This window comes from Lactuca serriola, chromosome 5 (genome assembly GCF_051521515.1).
Source record: "Lactuca serriola cultivar US96UC23 chromosome 5, Lser_US96UC23_V15, whole genome shotgun sequence".
NCBI lineage: Eukaryota > Viridiplantae > Streptophyta > Magnoliopsida > Asterales > Asteraceae > Lactuca > Lactuca serriola.
In genome coordinates this window covers 60,045,266-60,052,247 of record NC_136412.1, presented here as the reverse complement: position 1 = coordinate 60,052,247, position 6,982 = coordinate 60,045,266, and positions in this window count along the sequence as shown.

Genomic DNA, 6,982 nt, shown 5'->3' with positions numbered 1-6,982 from the left:
GAGCATCCCTATACCGACGGGATCTCGCAAAAGGTAAGACTCTAGTTGCACTAGTTTTGGATGGTCTATAAGTCTGTTACAACGAAACACTTTAATTACATTAACTTGGGTCCGGAGTAGGTTCTCCTACAGCTGTGATCCTGAGAATCTTCCCATCTGTGCCCGAGTTCTTTGTTATTGGACAGTCCTTCTTGAGATGTCCCATCTCTCCACATAAATGACATATCTGGCTAGTGCTAGCATCGGTAGTGGAAGTGAAGTGTTGAGTAGGAGTTAAGGGGACACGGGTTCTTTCCTTGATCTCCCTCTTCGGGAAATTTCTTTTATAGTGCCCAAACTCACCACAATAATAGCAACCCTGGCTGGCTCTAGTGGCGGTGGCTCCACAGAAACGGGCAATGTGTCCCAGTCTGTTGCAATTGATACATTGCAATACTCGGCACGCTCCATTATGATGATAGCTACACTTGCTACACTTCAGAAGCGTTCCCTTATATTGCTTGCATCCCTCTTGGGCTTGACGCTTCCGTTTCTTGAATTCTGAGTTATGGCTTCGCGAGCCTGTGACTGTTATCGTTTGTTGGCTTCCTGGATTTATACTATGATCGGGATTTTCAGTCCCACCATCGGTATTGCTTGCGTTGATAGCGTTACGGTTTGCAAGGACCGCTGTCACGGCAGCCATCACGACAGCTATAACTGCGGCTTGGAAAGTAGCGGTGTCCATAGGAAAAAATCGGGGTTTCGTTGTTCGCCTGATTGTTTCCGGATGATGACATGATTATGTAACACGATAGATAAGGATTTTGTGAGCGATTCTGGTTAACCCTCGATGTACTTTGATTGTTCAAGTAAAGAGTAAGAATATGTTCTCGACAGTTTGACCTACATCCCTATGATGCAGTCCTAGTACAGATTGGAAGTATGTTCCCGAAGGTTTGACCTACATCCCCATGATGCAGTCCTAGTACTGAGTGGAAGTGTGTTTATGAAGGTTTGGCCTACACCCCTATGATGCAGTCCTGGTAATGAGTGGAAGTAAGTTCGTAGAATGGTCTCAAGACGTTTTTCGTTCAAGCTGAGGTATCGTTGGTTGGTGAATAACATGATCCAACCACTAAAAGAGACTTGGAAATGTCTCCGGATTTAAATTGCTATAGTCCAATGTCTTGAATAAAGCATGTTTCAGATAGACTCCAATGAAAGTATGATGAGAGTATTTGAATAAAGACTGACACAGAAGATAGCCGACTGTCAATATCTTTGATATTCATGACGTGAAAGTTCAGGAAAATGACCTTGTGATAGGTCTTACATCATATCCAGAGAAGATAGTTCTTGACAGCATAAAGACCTAACTAAAGTACTCACAATACAAGATAGTTTCATAGAAAATGCCACATCGGGCATAGACAGAAAAACGATTCCTTTTAACAAGGAAAATAAAGTAAAGCATCTACTACTGGCGACGGTCATCCCTCTGGTGAACTCTCAGTTCATCCAGTTGACGTTCCACATCAAGTAGGTGTCTTTCGTACACCTTCTGGCGTACTCGGAGCTCTATGACTTCGGCTCGTGATTCAGCCAGTGCTTGAAGCAGGGCTTCATGATCTCTCTCAGATCTCTCACGAGCATCTTCTAGACGAATGGTGCGAAGGGTATGCATTCTCGCATCGACGACAACTTCTGTGATCTGATGTAGGGCTGTCCTGCCTTGAATCTCATTTTGAGCCACTCTGTTCCAGGATTGGCAAGATTCTGTCTGCTGAGGCCCCATTGCTCAGGTCATAAAAGCTTCGGTTACAATTAAATGGCATGGGCTGATCTTGTCCTTGGGTCCATGTTTCGAAGCATTCCACCCACTGAGGCGTCGGGCCATGAAAAGCCGGACGAGGGATAAAGGGAGCTGTCTGGGGTAGGTTCTCAACCTCGGGTTCGAAGTTAGCATCATCCGAAAGGTCTTCACCATGGTGATCATTCAAAGGGATCAGATGATCATTCTCTGGTTCTTCTCCAAACCATCCAGCAATGACTTCATTTGAAAGGTAGTGGTTGCCATGGGGATGGAGTCCAGCCATGTTTCCTACGCGAGAATTGGGGTAAGAAAATAATTATTAGAGGAACTATCTAGATAATTATTTAGAAAACCTTCATTAGTTACATCACTATTTGTGAAGTGCATACCAATTATATGTAATCGAAATAGGATAGGCCTTCCAATAAGTGACCTTAACTCCAAATTCACACAGAATAGGGGTTAAAATCTTGATCGAAAGAGCACAAGTGGAGGATGTCAATTACTTGATGGGAAATTGGTAAGCTAACCATCGAAGAAGCAAACATGTGTTCAATTTCAACTGCTGAAGCAGAATATGTGGTTGCTGCTGCTTGCACATTACATATAATTTGGATTCAAAGTCAATTGCGTGATTATGCAATAAACATGAAGAGAATTCCATTATATTGTGATTCTCAAAGTGCAATTCGTATTTGCCACAATCCTTTGTAGCATTCGTAGACTAAGCACATTGCTCTTCGTTACCATTTCATAAAAGATCATGTAGAAGATGGTAATATTGAAGTACATTCCGTGAAAACCACTGATCAATTGGCTGATATTTTCACAAAACCGTTAGATGAAAAATCTTTTGTGAGAATTTTAGAAGGACTTGGAATGGACGAAGGGTGTTATGTATCAAAAGAATAGCGAAAACTGAACAACTATCAGAGTCAAAAGGTACTGTTCATAGTCAACGCTTCGATACCCTTCGTCTTCGTAAACAGGAGCTGAAAAATTCATGTTTTTGGTACATTTTAAATATTTTTTAAGTTCATTTTATTTTCGAAAAATACAAAAACAACAAAAGGATTTTCATTTGTTTTCTTTTATTTTTTCGAAAAATCAAAAATCACAAAAATATTTTGTTTTGTATTGTTTTGTCTTAATGTTTTGTTATAGATAACAAAGATGAATCTCAATGGTTAATGCTTGCAGATCTAGGGCCAGGTAAATGTTTCGAAACTCTTGAACTAGTTAAGTGTCCTTAGAAGCATGCTGCAACATGTTAACTAAAGACTCGAATGACTCTATGTGTGTTTAACGAAAGCCTTAATGAAAATTTTCATATGAAAATTTCTTCCCAAGTCAGGCTTATATTCACATTAGTCACATGAGCTACCTGACTCTTCTCACATGAGTTAAGAGTTTACTGTTTTGTCCAAAATAACAAAGGTACAAATGACTTCTGCAACCAATCTTTTTCATCTAAACATTTTTTCACGATCACACACAAAGACATATGTCCTAGAGGTCTTTGATCAAACCTATCAAGACTTAGACATATCAAAAATCTGTGTTTATGATCTGGCATCATGAGACCGTGATGACAGTGAAACACAATTAACTAAAATTTAAGGAATTGAAGGGGAAATTTGTTCCAGTTTTTAACAAAACTTTTGTTTCTGTATCTCGATTCGAAACTCTAAATCATATTCATTTCATATCAGTGATCTTGATCAAACTATCGAAACCCACGATGTTTGTTACCCAATAGGATCCAACATAATTTTTTTTCATGAATATGATTTCAGTGAGAGTTTCCATTGTTTTCTAAGTCACTTTCAAATTTATTTCAAAGCATACTTGTTACTGACTACATTGGTCAAACAAGTGATATCTGTTACAATTTATCACCTTATGTTTTGGATGATATGTAACGAAATCTTGTATCCACCAATAAAACCTTTAAAAAGAAGCCCTTCGAAACTTTTTAATAATTTTTCGATTGTAATTCACGGGAAACCACACAAACAGTTGATTATTTCTCTTGATAATTAACGAAGTAACTTTTGCCCGGGGTTTAACTGCTTTCGTGTCAAAATATTTTTGACATCACAAATCCAAAGTTTAATTTTGTTTGATTCTTATCTTTTTCTTTGACACAATGCACACACGAAATCCTTGAGGTCTGAGTAATACCAACTTCGACTGATGATTTCGAAAGTCTGGCATATGACTTCGCTTTAAATCCAAAAAGTGAAAGAGCCTTGATTTCATCTGAAGGCTGGTGACTGTTAAAATTCTATTGGGAGAAATAAACAAGCTGTTTGATGTGACGTCTTGTATTCTTTCCGGTTTTTGAGGAGAAGCGACAATTACTTTTTCACGCATGGCTACTTTAACGCCATACTGGTGTGAGTTTCAAGGTGCCACGTTGGATTTCATTAAATGCACATCCCGCTTTAAATTCAAACTTCAGGGTTACATATAAAAGGGGGTTCAAGGGTTTATTACCAGTTTACGCTTTCAGAAGAAAAATTACCAAATTCTCTCTATAAAATCCGATTGTTCTTCATACGATTTTAAAACCCTAGTCATGGCTACTCATACTGACGTTCCATCACAAACCACAGAAGATGTTACTTAGCAACCAATAATGAAGATTCAAGGAACAAATTATCAAGTAGAAGCAGATGAATCTCTCTATCCGGAGGGTTTGAAGATGTTGGTGGTTGCATTGAAGATCTGTATTCTTTCGAAATCAATGTTTAACTCATTTGCAGTACCTCTATCCTGGCTTTCACAAGAAGGTTCTACTGCAACATACTCTAAAGCTCTAGATGTCATCACATTCAACCTGGTGAATGACAAGAAGGTACGATTGACGAAGAAGTTGTTTTGTCAAATTTTGGAGATTCCAAATTCGTAACCGTTTATAGACCTTTCTTTTGCTCAAGTGAACCATATGTTTAATGAGATGGGTCATCAAACCCCACTCACCAAGATCAGTTACTTTAAGAAGTCTGGTCTTCCGACAATATGGAATTTTTTGTTTGGAATATTTCTTTGATGCTTAACAGGTCGTAGTGTTGAGCTTGATAAAGGAAGAATGGAAGTTTACACCATGGTTGCAGGACTTTATTATGATATTCCAGTTGACTACTGAACTTAGTTATGGAAGGAGTTTCAGAAGAGTGCTGAAAATACTAATGTCGTGCAAGGTATTTCGTGTGCACGATATTGGAGTCTTCTTTTGAGGTATTTCTATGACAAAGAAGGGATTCGAGCGTCTGATGAAGAGGAAACAACTAAATTTATGAAATATCATTTTTCGAAGGAGGTTTCAGATGATGTAGAAATCTTCACACTTGTTGCCCGAATTCCAGATGTAATTTTGAAGAGGGTTGATCCGACAAATGCCGTGCTTCTCGAATATATGACAACTATTGATCCCACAATTGAAACCGGGAAGTTGTTAACAAAAGAAGGTGCAGGTCCTTTGAAGAAATCCAGAAAATCAAAGAAGGATGTTAAAGTGACTCCTGAGAAACCAATTACTGAACCGAAGAAAACGAAGTCTCCTAAACAACAGCCAAAGCCCGATGACCAAGTGTTGAAAGTTTTGGTTCAGCCGATTGAACCTGTTAGTGGTGAACAATCTTTAGTACAATTCCATCAAAGACAGGTGTTTTTCGAAGATTAAAGAAGAAGTTTAGCAGTTCGAAAAGCTCACCAACTTCGAGTATTGTTCGAAAGCCTCATATAACCCATCAAGGGGTTATAATGCGTGAAGTTCAAGCTTTGGTTGCTCCTTCGTCAAAGAAACGCAGAGCTGAAGACACGGCTAAACATATTTCAAAGAAGAAGAAGAAGACTAAGAAAATACATTTGGTTATCCCAACAGAGTCTTCGGAAGAAGAAGCAATACTTGAAACTCCTATCACTTCTAAGCCTTTATCTCTTGAGAAGACAATAGTTATTACACCCGAAGTTTCGGTTTCCAAGTCATTTCATGAGGAGGCGCCGACTTTAGACATCATTGAACACGTATCTGATACGGATGCAAATGTCAACATGGGTGAAGGAGCATTGAATCTAGATACACCAAAATCCACACAAGGTACTCAAGCTATTCTTTCTGTTGAAAATGTGTCCAGTACCCTTGTTTCTTTATCTCCGTATATCATTCCCACTACGTCAACCACTGATTCACCCACATTCAAAAATATTATCAATCATCTGTTTACCACTATATTTTCTTCATAATCAACTGACCCACCAAAACCTATGGAAGACTCTGAGGAAGAAGGAGGTTTTGGAGGTACATTCGAAGCGTTGGACTTTGATGATGAAGAGGAGAACTTTCTCGATCATATGCTGATGTCTATGAAACAATTCAAGATATTGGATAAAAAGATTAATTTAATAATTCAATATCAAGCAGACATGGGGGGAAATAGTTCGGTTTCAGACTTGGAGGTTGATAGTTTGTTGAAGGCAGTTGAAGCTAGGCTGGTGACCAAAATGTCCGGGATGATAAAAGATTCGGAATCTCGAATCTTATAAAAGGCGGATCACACTGATTAGAATACGGAGTTGAGGGTGAATTCTCTTGATACGAAGTTTATAGGTGCTGTAAAAGAACTGAAGAATGTTGCAAAAGAAATACACACATTGTTTGTCTTGGATGTAAAGAAAGTGCGAGAAGATGTCAACTTTAAGCTTCAAGAGCTTCGAGATTATATGATTAAAGAAGTTGCTATTGTTCAGCATGATTATGCCACTATCCATAAAAAGGTTGATATTATTTCTGATGTTGTAACGAAATATGTCACATTGTACGAAACATTGAGTCCTCAACTTACTCAACTTTCTACAAGTGACAATCAACAGTTTGGGGGGGGGGGGGTTATTCCGATGCTAAAGGATTTCAAGGAGTCTGTGATCAAGCTTGTTTCATCTTCGATAATTAATCCAGAGTTCCTTTCTCATAAATTTGAACAATTCGAAGCCATTCTCCAAAAGCAATTGGCTCCGTTATCTATAATTTCGAATCTTCTACCAACTGGTGCCCACCTGTTTGAATAGGGGTGCAAGGGGGAGAGAAGAAAGTTGGAGAAGCTTCTCATGCGAAGGCAGGAGGTGAAGCTTCGCGTGAAGAGGTTAAAGTTGTTGGCAAAAATTTTCCTTCAAAATTTCCAT